The sequence below is a fragment of the Rutidosis leptorrhynchoides genome, chromosome 9 (genome assembly GCF_046630445.1).
Source record: "Rutidosis leptorrhynchoides isolate AG116_Rl617_1_P2 chromosome 9, CSIRO_AGI_Rlap_v1, whole genome shotgun sequence".
In the NCBI taxonomy this organism is placed as follows: Eukaryota; Viridiplantae; Streptophyta; class Magnoliopsida; order Asterales; family Asteraceae; genus Rutidosis; species Rutidosis leptorrhynchoides.
Window position 1 is genome coordinate 86,734,068 of NC_092341.1, and position 22,078 is coordinate 86,756,145.

Below are 22,078 nucleotides of genomic sequence, written 5' to 3' on the forward strand. Positions count from 1 at the left end.
CCATGGAATTTCTTCTTCTGTTTCAATTCTCATAAGGAACTCGTCCGGAAAAGTATCGTGAATAACAGATTCGTCGAGTGTTTCTAAGTTAGGATTTTCAAGACGGGATAAGTGATCTGCAGCGAGATTTTCAGCTCCTTTTTTATCCTTAATTTCAATGTCAAATTATTGTAGGAGAAGAATCCAACGAATTAGTCTAGGTTTAGCATCTTGCTTTTTGAATAAGTACTTTAGGGCTGAATGATCGGTATAAACAATTGTTTTAGATAACACTAAGTAAGATCTAAACTTATCGAAAGCAAAAACTACTGCAAGAAGCTCCTTCTCAGTAGTTGTGTAATTCAACTGAGCTCCTGTAAGTGTTTTACTTGCGTAGTAGATTGGTTGAAATTTGTTATCTTGACGTTGACCTAAAACAGCTCCCATCGCGAAATCACTAGCATCACACATTAGCTCGAAAGGTTTGGACCAGTAGGGTGATACCATAATGGGTGCATTCGTAAGTTTATCTTTTAGAATGGAGAAAGCTTGTAAGCATTCGTTATTGAAATCGAATGTACTATCTTTCTCGAGAAGTTTAGTCATGGGTCTAGCGATTTTGGAAAAATCCTTTATGAATCGTCGATAGAATCCCGCATGACCTAAGAAACTACGAATTCCTTTAACGTTAGTTGGAGGAGGAAGCTTTGAGATTACATCGATCTTAGCTTTGTCTACTTCCATTCCATCTCGAGAAATCTTGTGTCCTAAAGCAATGCCTTCCTTCACCATGAAGTGACATTTTTTCCAATTTAAAACAAGATTTTATTCCTCACAACGAATTAACATTCGCTCGAGGTTTGAAAGGCACGAATCGAAGGAGTCTCCAAAAACAGAAAAATCGACCATAAAGACTTCCATACTTCCTTCTATCATGTCGTGAAATATTGCCATCATACACCTTTGAAAGGTGCCTGGCGCGTTGCATAATCCGAACGGCATTCGTCGGTATGCGAATGTACCAAATGGACAAGTAAAAGTTGTCTTGTCTTGGTATTTTGGATCAATGGGAATTTGAAAATAACCGGAGAATCCATCAAGGAAACAATAGTACTCTTTTCCCGCTAAACGTTCTAGCATTTGGTCAATATAAGGAAGTGGGAAATGATCTTTCCTTGTGGCGTCGTTTAAACGACGGTAGTCTATACAGACTCTCCAACCAGTGACTGTTCTTGTAGGAACGAGTTCATTTTTATCATTAAGAATAACAGTTGTACCCCCTTTCTTAGGTACCACTTGAACAGGATTAACCCATGGGCTATCAGATATAGGGTATATTAACCCGACATCAAGTAACTTGATAACCTCCTTTTTGACAACTTCTTTCATGTTAGGGTTTAACCTTCGTTGTCTTTGTACCACAGGTTTAAAATCTTCTTCCATTAGAATCTTATGAATACAATAAGCGGGGTTAATCCCTGGAATATCGGTTGTTTTCCAAGCAATTGCTTTCTTGTGAGTTTTTTAGAACGGACATTAACCTACTCTTTTCGTCATTGGAAAGTTTTGATGAGATTATAACAGGTAATTGTGATGTACCTTGGAGATGAGCATACTCCAAATGTTCCAGGAGTTCTTTAAGTTCCAAGGTTGGTGGTTCTTCCAAGGAAGATTTTATTCGGAACCTGTTATCATCGGTAATTTCTTTAAAGGGTTCATCTTCCTTGGGAATTTCTTCCTCACAGCAATCTTCATCGATGACTACTTTCAACAATTCGTCAAGTTCAAGTTCTACATCGAATTCATCACTTTCATTCACTGGGGTGGAGTTTGAGGTGTCTATATTTAGTAATTCTTGCAATTATTTTTCAACACAAAAATCAACAATGTCTACCTTATAACATTCGTCATCGGAGGAGATAGGTTGTTTCATAGCTTTATCTATGTTTAAGGTAACTCTATCTTCCCCTACACCTAGACTAAGCTTTTTGTCTTTAACACGCACAATTGCGTCAGCAGTATTTAGAAATGGTCGCCCTAGAATTAGGGGAACCTTGCTATCTTCTTCCATTTCAAGGACAACGAAGTCGGCAGGAAAGATTAAATGATTGACTTTAACTGGTAGGTTTTCGGCAATACCAATAGGATAGTTAAAAGTTCTATCTGCTAGGTGTATACACATTCTAGCTGGTTTTAGATCTCCTAGGTTTAATTTTAAGTACAAGGAGTGTGGCATAAGATTGATACTTGCGCCCGAGTCAGCTAATGCATCGTACATTACAGAATCTCCCATCAGACACGGAATAATGAAACTACCAGGATCTCCGAGTTTCGGTGGCATCTTTTGCTTTTGCAAAATCGCTGAGCATTCCTCATTGAGGAATGTGGTTGAAACCTCTTCATATTTACCTTTATCGGCTATGAGATCCTTGATAAACCTTCCATAATTTGGCATACCCCTAAGAACTTCCGCGAGTGGCATGTTAATGCTAATTTGCTTGATCATATCTGCAAATTTTTGATATTGGCTCGCGAGTTTGTCTTTCTTTCTTTAATGCCTTCGGGTATGGAATAGGTGCCTTGTGCATCTTTACAGGTGTTTCTTCACTTTTCTTCGATATGATCTCTGGTGGATCATTCTTCTCTTGTTCTTTCTCAACATGCTCATCTATATCAACAGGTTCTTGTAAACTTGAAGAAGACAAAGGAACTTCTAAGGTCTTACTAGTTTCTGGGTTAACAGTTAAACCACTTCTAGTAGTTATAGCATTTACATGCTCATTCCTTGTTTGATTTTTGTTGGGATTCACTTGAGTATTTGAGGGGAGAGTGCCTGGTGGCCTCTCTGATAGTAACTGTGAGATCCTTTCAACATCTCTTTCTAAATTCTGAATCGTAGCTTGTTGATTTCGAATTTTTTGAGTTTGAATTTCCGCAGTTTGCTCGTGCTTAACCATAAAATCTCTTAAGAGATCTTCTAAACCGGATTTCTTTTCGGGTTGTGGTTGCATAAGTGCTTGTGGTTGATTGTGTTGGAAATTATTTTGATAAATTCGTTGAGGTTGATTTCGGTTGTTTAGGTTATTGTAACCTGGTGGTGCATTTCTTTGATTTTGATTTTGATTTTGAAAATTTCGGTTATTTTGGTAAACCGGATTTCCTCCTTGATAGTTATTATTATTTAAACTTGAAGGTCCTCCTACTTGGTAGTTGTTAATTGGAGGATATTTTCGGTTATTTGCTTCTATCGCTGGAAAATCGTTGAAATTCATTTCACCTTTTCGCAAGTAACCTAGGAAATTTTCTTGCTCTTCCATCGTTGCTTGATCACAATCTCTGGTAAGATGGGGACCTTGGCACAGTTCACATCCTACCCTGATATCATGCATTTCCTTGGTTACTTTCTCAATTTACCTTACTTTATTTGCCATTTGAACTTTTAAAGAAGCAATTTCATCATTGCTTTCGATATTAGCAACGGTTGATGATCTAGAGAATTCTATCTCTTGATGCCAATTATGAGAATGTGCTGCTATATCGGCAATGATAGTGTGAGCGTCTTCCAGTGTTTTCTTCATGATCGAACCTCCAGCTGCAACATCTATATCTTTTCTAGTAGCCACATTGACTCCTTTATAGAATATTTGGACTTTTTGGAATGTATTCAACCCGTGTTGAGGACATACCCTAAGCATTTTTTTGAATCGGGTCCAAGCTTCATAAAGAGTCTCATTAAGCTTTTGTTTGAAGTGATTTATATCACTTTGCAATTTTGCTGCTTTTGAAGCAGGGAAGAATTCTGACAAAAACTTGTCCATCATATCATTCCAATCTTCGATATAACCTTCTGGTAACGAGTCTAACCAATCTCTTGCATCATCCTTTAGGGACCATGGAAAGATTTTCAAACATGCGACTTCATCAGAGACATCCTTGATTTTGAATAGCTTGCAAATGCTTACAAACTTATGAAGATGCTCGTTAGCATCCTCATTTGGATCTCCACCGAATTGGCATGTATTAGTCACCATGTGAAGGAATTGACCTTTTATTTCAAAGCCGTCAGTCATCGTAGGTTGAATAATTGCGTGGCCTTGACCTGTTCTTGTCGCCTTCATTAATGCTTCCATCGTTTGATTTGTAACAGCCATCTCTTCTTCTTCCTTAATAACTGGCTTTATGATTGGTTGAATATCTGGTTCAGATTTAGAATCAAATGAAAGTGATTCTAAATCCTCGGCTAGAGACTCTACTTCTTGAGCTCTTAAACGTTCGTGAAATTCTCTTTCGGGTTCAGGATATGGAGGAGTTAATTCAGTGTCAGAGGAACGTAAATTCATGCATTAATTTCTATTATGAATTCATAACACCAAAAGCTTTTCTAGTTTTGAATTCCTATAAAAGGATCGAATAACCTAAAGTCTATTAAAAAAAAAAATTAAACAAAACCGCTCCCCGGCAGCGGCGCCAAAAAGTTGGTGGTGTGAAACAGTACCTTTATTTATGAACGGATTTGAATTGTTTTGTTACACGAATTGATTTATTATATATGTGGTGTTTTAATGAATTCAGGTTAGTTTCACACATATATAGGCAACTAGTCCTATTCGTGTAGTTTATTTTGTTGGTAAATCCGGTTCGTTCCACAGGGAGACAGTGTTTAAATTATTTTTAATAGTCTTTGAAGTTAAACTTATTTAAAGGGGGTTTTGGATAAGGAATTTATAATACTACATAATAATAATAAAATATAACTTAATCTTAACTTAATTATATTACTTATTAATTTATACGAATACATTATTTATAATTATTAACTTAAAAGTGAATTAATTGAAATTATACTAATTGTGATCTAAATAAGTTTATTACTAAATGATAATTAATAAAATAACAACTTTTAATAAAACTAATTGATTAGAATTTTGTTTTGAGCAATAAATTATAATACAAATTTATTTAAATTAACTGAATAATAAAAATGAATTATAGGAAATTATAAAAATTAAACTAATTATAAATTAATTACTTTAGGATAATAATAAAAGATTTAATTTAAAACTTAGAATTCAAATAAAATTCGTAACAGTGTTATTTTTATACGTACGCGTTTCGCGTAGATTTATACGCGTTCCGCGTGTAATTTTGAAGGTACGCGTTTCGTGTAATGTATACGCGATACGCGTAAGTTATATTCGATGTGACAAACAGTTCTGGTACAAATTCGAGTATTTTGATGTATATTTTTATTTTAAGTGAATAATAATAATACGTAAATAATAATAATAATAATAATAAGTATTTTACAATATATAAATAAATGGGAGTGTTTACTTAAATGTGTCACCTATAGATCCATGGATTGTTTTGAGTTTAAGCCCTATTAAAACGTTTTAGTATAAAACTTTATATTTTTCTTTCGAATAAATATAAAGTTATGACTAACTAAATTCAATCTAATTTTCATCGGATCTTATTTTAGATAGTTACTATTCCCCAAGTATTTATATTGAGAACCAACCCAGTTTTGACTTTCGCCAAAACCCAAATCATAACGGTTTCCCTTTTTACAATTTCACTATTATATGACTAGTGATATTACCCAAACCACCGAACTTTATTTCTAATTTAGTGTTAGTAAATTATTCATAAGTTCGTCTATATCACTTTTAATGTTGAAGCTTAATTTATATAGATAAAAATAACTTTCGTTATTTGAATCTAATAAATTAAGTGACAAGGGTTAAATATCCAAGTACATAATAATGGTTCTTTTAATTAGGCTCAATGTTAAAAATACTTAAGTTACATTTTAATTTTTACAAATGATAACAATCCATTTCACTATGGGCTCTACATCTAAGCAAACACTAGGGAAATTAGCTACTCATTATACTAGGGTAACATGAAAATATAAATATGCAAACATAATAATAACGATAAAAATTGATAACGATAATTTTAATACGATATACTTACAAAAATCTTCACTTTCATTTACTTTAAACGGTAGAAAATTACAATAACAACTCCCCTTGCACTCGTACAATAATACCCTTAATCACGAACAGTACACCCTTAAAACTGAAACTATCCTAAAAATTGAATCTTGAAACTGAAATTAATACGGAGTATTTGAAAGAAAAAAATAAACAGGATAAAAGTTGTGTGGGATTTTGAGTTGTATACTCCTCCCTTCTGTCCTTTGAACTCGTACTCTGTATTATAGCATTGAAATTCAGTAGTAGGTAGCTACTTTGATCTGTATGTTCTCTTTTGTATCTGTAAAGTAGAAAAAGCAGTCATATTATATCCAAAAGCGACCGTCCCATGTGAATTTGTATCTGAATCTGGTCTCAACATTACGCGTTTCGCGTAGCCATCCACACGTTCCGCGTAAGGCTAAAATACTACGCGTTTCGCGTACTTACCTACGCGATCCGCGTAAGAGTCACGACAGTTTTTTTTTAATTTTTATTATTTCGTTTGTTCTTTGTTGATCCCGTGTTGACGTGTATCGATTTGGACTTTCATTTGAACTCTTTTTCTTCGATCATCTTGAACTTGCATATCACTCCACTTGTGTTCTTTGAACTTGAATAAACGTTTCTTGATATATATTTGATTTAAATTCATCATTTATCGAATTTCTTCTAACTTTAAGCTCGCGTTTACTTTTGTCATTTTTCTCGTGAATTATGCATTTGAATGTCTTCGTTTCAGTAAAAGCTAATGAAATATAAATGATATTGCGTCGAAATATATGTATGTTTAAAGCAATATCAAAATACCCCATACTTGAACGTTGCTTGTCATCAAGTAATTACATCTTCTAAATAGAATAGGAACATTACATATTTTTCCATATCGAACATTAAATCACACAACACACGCTACACGAAATAAAAACACACGCTATATGGAATAAGTTGGAAACACTACACAATATTTATTGGATCACACGCACACCATACGAAATGAAATTCTGACAACAGAAACAAAGTAGAAACTCGTGATTAAGGTTTAAAAATTTGGATCCTTAGGGAAAATTGGACCTTGTGAAAACGTTTTAAGATTTTATAAAATGGCATGCTAGTTTTTACACTAGACACATTTTTCGGTTTTAACATCGCGAGGTACTTGACCTCTATATGATACATTTTACAAACATTGCATTTGTTTTTAAAAGACAAACTTTCATTACATCGACAGTTGACGGCATGCATACCATTTCATAATATATCTAAACTATAATTAACTTGATAATATTCTTGATGAACTCAATGACTCGAATGCAACGTCTTTTGAAATATGTCATGAATGACTCCAAGTAATATCTCTAAGATGAGAAAATGCACATCGGAAGATTTTTTTCGTACTTGAGAATAAACATGCTTTAAAGTGTCAACCAAAAGGTTGGTGAGTTCATTAGTTTGTCATAATCATTCATTTCCATAATTTAATAGACCACAAGATTTTCATTTCCATTTGTCATAAACATACGTACCATGCATAGAGACAAAAATAATCATTCATATGAATTGTACACCTGGTAACCGACATTAAAAAGATGCATATAGAATATCTCCATCATTCTGGGACACCCATCGGACATGATAAAATCGAAGTACTAAAGCATTCCAAATTCCAGAATGGGGCTTGTTGGGCCCGATAGATCTATCTTTAGGATTCGCGTCAATTAGTAGACTGGTTTACTAATTCTTAGGTTACCAAGTAAAAGGGACATATTCAGCTTCGATCATTCAACCATATAATGTAGTTTCAATTACTTGTGTCTATTTCATTAAACATTTATAAAAGTTGCGCATGTATTCTCAGCCCAAAAATGTAAAGGGTAAAAAGGCAAATGAAACTCACCTAATGTATTTTGTAGTAAAAATACATATGACGACATTTAACAAGTGTAGGGTTGGCCTCGGATTCACGAACCTATATCATTTGTATTTTCATCAATACATATAATTATAATTGAACCAATAATTATATTATTATTAGTGATAATTTTTATATTAATAACTTATATACTTTATTATATATTATATATTCATTTTGTATATTTTAAGTAAAGTGTTTATATATTTAAGTTATGGTTATTATACATATTTTTATTTATTTAATCTTTTGTTTACAAAATATTAGTTATAGTAATACTAGAGTAATATTAATAATAATAAAAATGTTAATAGTTATACTACTTAATATTACTAATTAAGATACTAATGGTTATGATTTCATTGGTGATAAAAATAATGATATTAATAATAATAATATACTTATATTAATAAAAATGGTTCTAACATTTATAAAGTGATAATAATACTAATATTTATGAAAATAATAATAATTTTGTATTATTTTCATAATAATACTAATAATAAATACTACAATAATAATTTTACCTATTGATAATTAACTATAATAGTAATAATAATAGTAATAGTAATAATAATACTAATAATAATAATCATTTTCATGTATCCACAACAATAATACTAATGATAATAATAATAACTAATTTCATAATAATAATAATAATAATAATAATAATAATAATAATAATAATAATAATAATAATAATAATAATAATAATAATAATAATAATAATACTTATTATACTATAATTTTATTACTTTATAATAACTAATTATTTATACTAGTAATCATTTTAATTGTATAATATTAACAATAAGTAATAATAACATTCATAATAATAATCATAATAACAATAATAATATTAACAATTATAATAATAAAAATAATGAATTTAATAAAAAAAAATGGCTACCTTAGAAACCCTCTTTAAAAAGAATTGCACCAAGACGCACCAAGCGGGACTCGAACCCAAGACCTCCCGCTCACACACAAACACACAACACCACTCTACTACTTCTGTTTTTCTGATTAATTCCTCAAACCAAAATTATTTAACCCGTAGTACAGTGTTCATCATCTTCTTCCTATTCTCATTCAACTGAAAAATTGTTTCCATCGTAACCACAATGTGTTGATTTGGTTTTTAAGATTTACATACAAACAGAAACGACCTATTTGAGATTGAATTGGGTTAATCAGAACGGGAAAAGAAAAGCAAAAAAATAAAAAAAAAATAAAGCTGAAGAATAGCTCCTGTTCATCGATTGAAAACTCAAACTTGAACTTGAAATTAAGACACGTTCAGGTTATACATTCTTCATGAAATATGTAGTTAAACGTTCATAGAAACTTCAGAGATCATTATTTATAACAGAAATCTCATATAAATCCTCAATTTGATCTTAGAATGATGTTTGACTTTTTTTCTTCAAAACTTTGACTCTAAAATTGAACATCGATAGGAAAAATTGAGTTATGAAATTTTGCAGACAGTTCAAACGAATGATTTCTAATGATACTGCATTTACACATTTTGAGATGTATTTCGAATTCAAGAAGTTTGAAAAATAAAGTATGAACAGAGATAATGTGCAGATATATTAAAATTAAATTTGATTTTTGTTATTCTGAATCGATTTACATTTACATAGTATTATATAAAGGCTAGAAGATAATATTACAGCTAATGTGATTCAATTTAACGTTTGTTTTGTAGTTCAATTCACTCGACACAAAATATTCTGTTAGTACTAATAATATAAAAAATTTCTAATCGAATTCACTGATTCTTGTTTGTTATTGAAACACAAAGAATCGAATTGTACTGGATAGTTGACAAAATCAAGTTATGATACAGTTGGGAAAACGATTGAGAAGAAAAATACAATCAAGTTATGATACAGTTGGGAAAATGATTGAGAATAAAAATACGTATTCAATTTTATTTACTTATATATAAACTCGTATATTTATATAATTCAGTATTTATAAATGTAAATATATTTATATATATTTCTGTATTTTATAATTTGGTTAAATATATTTGTGTACATATATATCTACTTTCTTACTTTTGATAATTAACAAATAATATTACTAATAATAATAGTATTATTGTTATTAGACTAGTATAATAAATGATAAATAATAATATGAAAAATGAAAATTTTAATACTTTAGTTAATGACAATGATAATAAAAATAACAATAATAATCTTATTAATAATATTTATAATAATACTAGTTATAATAATTTTAATATTATTAATGATAATAATAACATTAGTAGTAATAATAATAATAATACAACTTAAATATATCAAATTTTTATTTACATATTCTATATTGAAAGTAATAATATTATTAATATAAGTATTAACAACAATAATAACTATAATAAAAGTAATGATAATAATATTAATATATAAATTTATTCAACTTGTAATTTAATATAATACTATATTATTATTTTTGTAATATTATGTTATATAATGACATTTATTGAATAGTTAATATTTTTATGTTATATATATTTATTAGAAATCATATATAGACTCATAATATATATATATATATATATATATATATATATATATATATATATATATATATATATATATATATATATATATATAAAATAGTAATTTATTTATTCTATTTATTATTTTACATAGTTAATTCCTAATGATTTACTAACTTTTATATTATTTCCAATAATTACATTTATATATATATATATATATATATATATATATATATATATATATATATATATATATATATATATATATATATATTTATTTATTTATTTATTTTCAAACAATTGTTCGTGAATCGTCGGAAGTAGTTGAAGGGTAAATGAATATATGAACACAGTCTAAAGTTTTTGAGACTCAACATAACAGACTTTGCTTATCGTATCGAAATTATATAAAGATTAAGTTTAAATTTAGTCAGAAATTCCTGGGTCATCACATCTTTTAGCCCTAGATAACCAACTTTTAACAATTAAAACCATCATTTAAAAAAACTTACAAAAACGTAGGGTAAAACCTAAAAGAAATTGCTTATATAAACCTTTAAAATCAAGTAATCAAAATCTCTAATGGTGTACGGTTATAGATATGTTTACCATCGTGAATGTTTTAAAGGAACAATAAAAATTATGTGCATGTATATATGTGTGTGTATAGAGAATTTGTGAGTGTATATATGATAGTAAAAGAGAAAATAAAAATCAGAGTTTAAAGTTTGAGATTGTGAGTTGAGATGAATTCACCTATCAGCCGATTTGAAAGAAGGAAACAAATATGAGAGATGCGAAGGAGAAATAAAAGGGGTAATAGAGGAAATGAGTAGGTTCTGAATGGTTTAGAGGGAATTTGGGAGGCGAACCATTCAGTGGTCTCTTATTTCTCGTTCAGCATGAGCTCCCATTCAGAGACACGAATCAAATACTCTGAATGCTGACCGATTCAGTGTTCAGATCTGAATAGTTTCATTCAAAAGCAAACAAACACACCCTAAGACATGTGATAAATTATATATACGGAGTATAATCATTGTCTTATAATATAATATAATGTAGGATTATTATTATTATATAATATAATATAATATAATATAATAATAATATAATACTCCGCAATATCTATATTGAAAAAGTGAGTCCATAATATTAATATTAATATTAATCAAACCTCAAATAGATGTTAGTCCACAATGCGGCGTGATGGGTTGCAAAATTCGCCGGCGTGATGGGAGCTTCACGGGAAGAGGTGTTGCGTGATGGTTGATGGGAACGAATCCGGAACTGCCACGTTGCTTGGGAAACATATTGCTTCTTCGTATTTGTTATTATTATTATTACTAAATTAATTTGAAGCTTGATGTATCATTTCTGGTGGTGAATACAACAACAGCATCCGACATCGATGTAAATGAAAAGATGATGTTTTATTGAAAATTTCAGTTTTAGTCCTTGACGTATTAAACTATTTTAATACTTCCTTTTAAACTTCCTTTTAATTACATAATAACATACTCCCTATGATTTTATAAATTATAATAATTTAAATAAATTAACTAAACAAAATAATAAAATAACTTTAAAAAAATGAAAAATAAAATAAAAATATGGGACCAATTAACCCATTACACAACCATCACGCCTATCACTACAAACTCCATCACGCCATCACCTTTGTCAAATCAACACTATACCCCACAAAAACACTTCATCACGTCCCATCACCCCGGCACCACTAATAATGGTCTTAAGTAAATATATATATATATATATATATATATATATATATATATATATATATATATATATATATATATATATATATATATATATATATATATATATATATATATATATATATGGGCATGATCAAAGCGGAAGTAACCAATTGGGGGGAAGCGAAATTTATTTTTTTTTCGTTTTTTTTTGGAATTTTTTTTCCGGCATCAAGATCACACGAAAATATGAACATTTAGAAGAGACACTTCGTGATGAATGTTATTATTTAGGCGAAAAAATGATCGACAAAAATAACATTCAAGATAATATTGTTCGTGAAGAATATGAACGTTTTTTTCATATTTTGAGAAGTAAAATTTGGCCCGATTTAGAGTTTAGGATTTAGGGTTTATTCCATAAACCCAAAACACCAAACCCTAAACCCTAAACCCTAAACCCTAAACTCTAAACCGTTCGTGTTAAAAACTCAATCTAAATCCTAAATCTAAACCCTAAACCCTAAATTTCTAAACCCTAATATCTAAACCCTATAAACTCTAATATCTAAACCCCAATAGCTAAAACTTCAACATACGCTCGAAAAACACGATAATTTATATATATTACTTCTTCGAGCATTTTCCCGCCAAAATAAAAACATTTATCACAAAGTGTCTCTACTAAATGTTCATATTTTCATCACATCTATAATGTTCGTGAACAAAGTTTTTTCAAAAAACGAAAAAAAAAGTTTTTGCTTCCCCCCGCTTCCCCCCGATTGGTTACTTCCCTCTTGATCCTACCACTATATATATATATATATATATATATATATATATATATATATATATATATATATATATATATATATATATATATATATATATATATATATATATATATATATATATATATATATTAGAGTAGCAAATGAAAAAGACTAGTAACACTTGATTAATAATAAAGCTTGAAGCTTGATTTACATTAGACGTGGGCCTGTTTACTTGCACCTTAATGGGTTGAGGTGAATAAAAAGATTATTCGGTCATTTTATAGGGTGTTTACTTAGAGCTTAAACAATTAATGTTTCAGGATGAGGAGCTGTCTCGGTCACCAGTAAAAGTGCAGTTGTCCCCATCGTGCTACTTCTTAATACAAGTTTTTCCAACATTACCCCTCTCCTTTTATTTTGTTTCTCTACTAGCAATAAACACACCCATTAGTAATCTATAAACCTGTTATAATTTAGTAGTTTATAACTACCTTTAGTGGCCTATTAACTACTTAAATATGTAACAATATATAAGAACAAAGAGAGAAGAAATATTGATATTGATATTTCAAGAGAAATGGTACACCATTAAATGGCTACCATACATGTCTATTTATAGTGTAAAACATTACTATGCAAGCTATACAAAGTTGACTATAAAATTTATCATTCATATCTCCATATGACTTTTTGTACGCTCACATTATAACACTCCCCCTTGGATGATCAATTTTATTAGAGTGCAACTAGTACTGTCTCATTAAAAACCCTGCTAAAGAAAAACCCAGTGGGATAAAAACTTTAGTCAAGGGAAAAAGAGTGCAGTATAGAGTTGACTCCCCCTCAAGTAGACATCGCTGAGTCGTCACATCTTTTGAACTTGCCTCATGCCAATATTGTGAACGTGTGTTCTGAAAACAGTGGTTGACAGTGCTTTGGTATAAAGATCAGCAGAGTTGTTGATTGAACGTATCTCATTTTAATCTGGTTGTCTTTTACGAGATCTTGAGTATATGAGAAGAATCTGAGGTTTTCATCTGAAACTTTATCATCTAAATCTTTTATGTACAAGTTTAGCCCCTGTGATTTGTCTACACTCTCCTTCATGGTTTGCCCAAACCCTTGTTTCAATTCCTATTCCCTTTTAGTCTTTTCTGAGCCTTACCAACATACCATTCTTTTCCATCAAACTTATGACCGTTAAGACCGTCTATGGCTTTGGCGCCTCGTCAGCATTTATATTTTATTCTGTCACTTTTGATACTCTTCTTTCATTTGTATTATGCAAGCTGCATTATCTTCATATATAGTTGTTGGTGAAGATAGTTGTTGGTCTTTTATAGCGTTCTAGTCCACAAGAATCAATAATGATTTGTGTCATTGATCACAACCAAACACATTTTCGAGTAGTTTCATATAATGCAATCACTTCGTCATGATTTGATGATGTTGCAACAAGTGTTTGTTTTAAGAACGCCATGATTTTGTGGTGCCTCCATTTAGGAATACATATCGAGTTTGAGATTTATCTTTATGAGGATTTGATGAATGACCTGCATATACATAATCAACCAAATCTTGTTTTGAAGCGTTAGAATAGAATAATTTTAAATCAGCAGTTCCTCAAGGGTATCAAAAATCTACTTGATCCAATTTCAATGTCTTTTTGTAGGGGTTGAGCTGAACCTTGTCAACAAATTAACTGCAAAAGAAATGTCAGGTCTTGTACAATTTGTAAAATACATAATAACCCCAATTTCACTAAGATATGGAACTTCTGATCCGTAAAGATCTTCATGATCTTCACGGGGATGAAATGGATCAATGTCAATATTGAGTGATATATCAACCAATGGTTTTGTCTATAAAAATGTTTTTTAAATCTTTTCGGTATAGTTTGTTTGATGTACAAGTAAACCATTAGGCATATGCTCAATTTGCAATCCAAGGCAATACTTGTTTTTTTTTTCTTTTCAATATCTTTCATTTAATTTTTTTTTTAGAAGTTGAATAATTTCATAGATCTCTTTATTTGTTCATATGATGTTATGATCATTGACATAAACAACTTACAATCACATATCTGGACATTGTTTTCTTAATGAAAACACATGGGCAAATAAGATTATTTGTATACCCTTTGCTTATCAAGTAATCACTTAATCGAGTATACCACATGTGACCCGATTGTTTCAACCGATATAAAAATCTTTGTGATTCAATGGAATATATTTCTTTGGGTTTTGCATTAGATATTTCTGATACCTTAAACCCTTCATGGATATTTATTTATATATCACTATCAAGCGATTCATTTAAATAAGTACTAATAACATCCATGAGATGCATTTCTAAATTTTTTAGAAACTGTTAGGCTGATTAAGTATCTAAAAGTAATTGCATCCATAGGAGAATAAGTTTCATCATAATCAATTCTCGGTCTTTGAGAAAAATCTTGAGCTACAAGTCTAGCTTTATACCTTGTAACTTCATTTTTCTCATTTCTTTTTCGCACAAAAATCCATCTATACCCCACAGGTTTCACATCCTTAGGTGTGAGAACGATAGATTCGAAAACTTTTCTTTTATTGAGTGATTCAAATTCAGCTCGTATTGCTCCTATCCATTGAGTCCAATCATATCTATTTTGACATGCAATGACAGATTTTGGTTCCAGATCATCATCTTTATTCATGATGTCATTGTAAGATTATATGAAAAATCAATATTTGTCATTTTGTTTCGGTTCCATAATATTGCATTATTTATTGCAATTTATGTATTTACATCGTCAATATCCTCTGCAGAAGGAATATTGATTTGTGGTTCTTCTTGAACACCTTTTTACCTCATTATCAGATGATTTTCTTTTTCGAGGATTTTTATCTTTGGAACCAATTGGTCTCCCACGTTTCTGGCGTGGCAAAGACTCAAGAGTGACATTATTGCCAGCTTTTGGAATTTCAATTCGAGTTGGAGCATTTGCTGCTAGTATATATGATTTAGTCACTCTTTTTTGTATCAGTAAATGCTTTGGGCAATTTATTAGCAAGTTCTTGCATATGCATTATTTTTTTTAACATCGATCTCGCATTCTTTTGTGCGAGGATCAAGATACATTAATTGATGTTCACACCATGAACCATCATTTTCTTTATTTTTTAATTCTCCCCCTAATCTAGGGAACAATGTTTCATTAAAGTGACAATCAGCAAAACATGCTGTAAAAACATCACCCGTCATGGATTCAATATATCTTATGATTGAAGATGTTTCATATCCAACATATATTTCAATCCTTCTTTGAGGAACCATTTGTTGTGGTGGTGCAATTAAAAATACACTGCACAACCAAATGTTCTAAGATGGAAAATATTTGGCTCTCGGCAAAAATTAAGTTGGTAATGGAGAATATTTATGAATTGCACTTGGTTTAATGTGAACTAATGTCGCATCATGTAAATTTACATGTCCCCATATAAATATTGAGAGTTTTGTACTCATTACTAATTGTCTAGTTATTAGCTACAAGCGTTTATCTATTGATTCAGCTATACCAATTTTGTATATGCACATGAGCAACTGGATATTCAACAACAATCCCTGTAGACATATAATAATCATTAAATGCTTGAGATGTTAACTCACCAGCATTATAAAGTCTCATCTTTTTAATGGTGTAATCAAAATAACGTGTTCTCAATTTAATAATTTGTACAAGAAACTTTGCAAATGCCATATTACGGCTTGATAACACACAAACATGAGACCATCCGCTAGATGCGTCTATTAGAACCATAAAATATCAAAATGGTCCACATGATGGATGAATTGGTCCATATATATAACCTTGAATTTTTTCAAGAAACATTGGTGATTCTTTCTCAATATTCTTTTCATTAATCACCATATGTGCTTTTCATTAATCATCATATGTGCTTTTCATTAATCACCATATGTGCTTTTTCATTAATCACCATATGCGCTTTTAATCATATGCGCTTTTAATCATATGCGCTGCGCTTTTCATCATATGTGCTGCGCTTTTCATCATATGCGCTTTTAATCATATGCGCTGCGCTTTTAATCATATGCGATTCGCTTTTAATCATATGCGCATCGCTTTTCATCATATGCGCTTTTAATCATATGCGTTGCGCTTTTAATCATATGCATTATGATATATATCAGAGAAATTAACAAATTTCTCTTTGATTTGGGAGAAAACAAAGCATTGTTTATCAGAAAATTCGTACCATTTGGTAATATGAATTTTTGCCTTTTTCGTTCCTTATATCAAGTTTGCAAGACCTGCTATAGTATTTATAATTCCTTCATTTGATTTAAATCAATGAAATATTTCTTAGATTTGATCATAGTGTGTATGTTACCACTATCTCCAATACATAGGTCTTTACCATTTAATTGATGTTGTATTTCAGCAGGATTCATACTAAAACTTCAAATAAGATAAGCAAATAATGAGTTATATTTCAGCAAGATAATCAAATTAAGTTACAATCTGAAGTACATAAACGATAACACTTAATAAACATATGCGTTATGGTCTAGAACCATTTATTTATGAGTGATACATAACAAGCTAGGCATCTTAGAAAATTTAAACCATTCAAGTCTCAAGGTAGCACAGGGTTTATTTAATCAAGATTTTTCAACAGATTCACTCTTTTTTTTTTCTTTTCTTTTGGGACTTATTTGTAGAGATAAACAAGATGTTCATGTATTCAAGAAATACTAGACTGATGATCCACGTTACCAGATCATTAATAAGAATCTCCGGGATTCTTATAAGAGCGTCTACTAACATCTTCAATTTTATTCTTTCATGGATCACCGTTATTTCTTGATAATTAATATCGTATCTATCTTTGAGTATTTTCCATAATACACTTGGATCTTCGATCATATAATATGTAGATTCTAAGGACTCGTCAATATGTTTGCTAAGAAAAATACTTGCTATAGCTTTCTCTTATTCGGAACAATTGTTATTTTCATTCAGGGTTTCTAAAATACCGATTGATTCGAGATGTTTTTCTACATTCATAACCCATGTTAAGTAGTTGTTCCTACTTTATTCTAAATGAGCAAATTTAAGCCTTTTCAAATTCGACATTTTCTATTATCAAAAAGATGAACAACATAAATCATAATCATAATTAATTTCTAATAACATAAAATTAGAATCATTTTAAATTCATAAGTAGCAAATAACAGAATAATGGTATGATTACAAATAATAGAACCACAAGGGCAGGATAGAATATAGGTTCACCCGATGGTATATTAGCGACAATGATGATAGTTAGTATGACCAATACAATAGAAAAAAATCATCCTTGTGTGAATCATCTTTACAAGAACTTTTTGAGAGTGGTAATCTGAGAAAATGAAGATTGATTTGTGAAAATGTGAAAACGGAGATGTTTATTTTATATTTGAAAAATATAGTCGTTGTAACGTCGTCAGCTGACGTTAACAACCGTTATGTATATATGACCGTTGTAACGTCGTTAGTTGACGTTAACGACTGTTATGTACTCGTTGTATTAATAATAATTTTAATAAAAGAATTTTATTAGTATAAATACGATTACTATAAATACATTTAGTATAAACACGTTTAGTATAAATACGAAGATTAAGAGAATAAACATATTATGCATAAATAATAAATTTAAGAATAAACATTAGTATGCATGAAATAAATAATGATTAATTGCATAAGTAATCATAAATGTTAGATAACATAAATATAAATGTTAGTGAAGTTAATAAGAGTTAGATTACAGAAATATAATTGAGGCGGTATAACCGACCATATATAACTTAAATAACATAAATATAAATGTTAGTGAAGTTAATAAAAGTTAGATTACAGAAATATAATTCAGGCGGTATAACCGACCATATATAACTTAAATAACATAAATATAAATGTTAGTGAAGTTAATAAAAGTTAGATTACATAATTATAATTCAGGCGGTATAACCGACCATATATAACTTAAATAACATAAATATAAATGTTAGTGAACTTAATAAAAGTTAGATTACAGAAATATAATTTTACTTATGATGATAATAATATTTACCTTACTAATAAATAATAGAAGATATCGTTAAAGAATTTCTTACCTTGATTAGTGACTTGTGCTTGCTTCGATAAACCTTGATTATACGGAGCACTTCGTGCTGATAACGTGTTATAATTTAGTAGTTTATAACTACCTTTAGTGGCCTATTAACTACTTAAATATGTAACAATATATAAGAACAAAGAGAGAAGAAATATTGATATTGATATTTTCAAGAGAAATGGTACACCATTAAATGGCTACCATACATGTCTATTTATAGTGTAAAACATTACTATGCAAGCTATACAAAGTTGACTATAAAATTTATCATCCATATCTCCATATGACTTTTTGTACGTTCACATTATAACAAAACCCTTTTTCTTTCATCTTCGTTAAAATTTGTTCCCATTAAAGTTTTTGATTTGAAAGTGTTGAAAAATGAATCGGTTGACACAGAGGTAGATTAAGGTTCAGGATTTGTAGGTGAAATTAATAAAAATTGAATTAAATTGAATGGTGCTCCGACGGTTTTGTAGATGAAGTTGTTAAAAATTGAATGGTGTAGCAATGGTTTTGAAGAAATTAATAGCTTGGGGAACTAAATGGTTTATGAATTCATCAATTCAAGCCCCCAAAATGTTAGAGTAGTAGTTGAACGCAAAAGGGCTAATGGCTTCTAATTAACTTTCTAAGGAAATAATGGAGGAAAATAAGAAATTCATATGAACATTCTGGATTGTGATTTTCCAATTATAATAATTATATTATTATGAATATATATTATATATTACATAGTAAAATATTACAGTAAATGATTATTTTTATTTTATATTTATATGTATAGATATATGATGATAAAACGTAAATAGGTGAAATCATTTACATACATAATTATTTACTTCAAGGGTAAAATAGTCAATTTTATTATTCAGACTGTTCATTCAGTATAAAAAGTAAACACCATTTAATTATTTATCAATTACTACATATAGCCATCCATATTCATATTACCATCTATATCCATATACTCCATAGAACTTAATAGAAAAAAAAGTAAACAGACCCTTCATCTCATTCGTCTTGTTGCTAATTAAACAACAAGAAAACGGTTGCTGGCGCAAATCTTAGTTTACCTAAATCCAACTTAACATTAGGTAAATTAGCCGGCCACATGAAAAACTAATACAAATCACATGCCACTATAAATAGCTTAATTTACACACTTAATTAAGACAGCTCTTAATTTAAGTGATAAAAAAGCCCCACTTTGAAACATATTTTGTGAGCTCGTTTATTTCTTCATCACTATAGCATGGTCTCCATTAGCATCAGCATGACGTAGTGCTCGCCACGCTCTAAATCCTGCAAAACGTACGCCAAGGCTTCTCAACCCGACTTTCAGTTCCCTCCGACTGATCTTTCCGTCTTCATTTGTGTCGAAACTTTTAAGTATATTTTTTAACTGCTCTTCTGTTATGGGTGCTTCCACCTGTCTAGCATACAATGATTTTCTCATACCTATTTAATTAATATTTTAATATTAATAATAATAATCAATAAAAAGTTATGTAAGAAAGAAATGTTTATATGAAAGTGGTTTGTATTGTTAAAAGGCTCTATCATGGTATATATTATATATATGCATGACAGGTACTGTGGACCTTATTTTGGGTAAAATATTCTTTATTCTTTTCCTTTTAGTCGGAAGTTAAGATTTGATGAACAAACATTCTTATGTTTTAATAATCATATGATAAAATAGAATGTAATCTTAAAAATATTTCATTTTAGCCAAATATCGCGCATGTATTGATAAAGTGTAACCTTTGAGGTTATGTTTCGTATATATATATATATATACACTAAATATAATCTTCGTTATAGACGAGTAATAGTTAATAGTTAATGAAGCTAGGAGAATAAAACTTTTGCAATCATGAATCTATTATCGATCACTTTGTAAACTTGTTTGTGGTTATTGACCACAAACATATGTGATTAGCTATACCATTTTATAAAGTGAATTTTTGTTAGCGTGATTTTGTAAAAACAGCATCAGATATGGGAAATTTGTCTGTCCACCTATTCTATTTCCAACAGTCGAAATTCAACTTTAAGCTAAATTAAATATAAAGGCAAGACTTGATGTTTCGTGATGCGGGCAGTGGCGAAACTAGGAATTTTTTTTAGGGGGGGTAAATTTTTTTTAAAACCATAGCAATTTTTGTGGGCAAAATATGGAGGTTTTGAGGCAAAAAATGAGATTTTTAGGCAAAATATGGATTTTTTGGGCAAATTTGAAGGTTTTTGGGAATAATTTGAAGGTTTTGGGTCAAACATCGGAGAATTTAGAGAAAAATTTGAAGGTTTTGGAGCAAAAGTCGGAGAATTTGGGGCAAAAATTGAAAGTTCTGAGGCAAAATACGTAGGTTTTAGGGCAAAAAAAAAAAAAAATCCATTGAGGGCAAAGTCGAAAAACCCAAAATTTTTACACTGAAAATTGCAAATCCATTGGGGGCGCCACTCTGCCCCAAGGTACTTTTGCCACTGGATGCGGGTGTTCTGCTTGCTTTTGTAGTTACTCTTATCATTAAAATAAAATAAAGAGGAAAAAAAAAACTACTAAGATTCGAACCTTAAGAGGTCAGGACCCCAATGATTGATCCACTCTGTGATGATTTAAAATAAATAAAAGAAAACAATAATTAAACATGATATTTTTGGAGTGGTGATATATTCACCTATGGGTGTGCACAATATAGTTTGAAACCGAATAATTCGAATATCGAATCGAATCCAAACCAAAAATAACCAAACCGAATTTTTTAAATGGTTTTTGGATCGATCGAAAACCAAGTTAAAAACCGAATTCAAATTAAAAACATATTAAAACATATTTATATTTATAATATTTATATTTATTTTATATTTAATGTATTATTTTATAATTATTAAACAATAAACATGTTATTTATATTATATTATACGTATTATTTATAATGACTCGAAGATGTAAGACTTTTAACAAACTTAACTTAGCTAATTTAGTAGTAGAATGCTATCTGTTTTGGTCTTTTAACA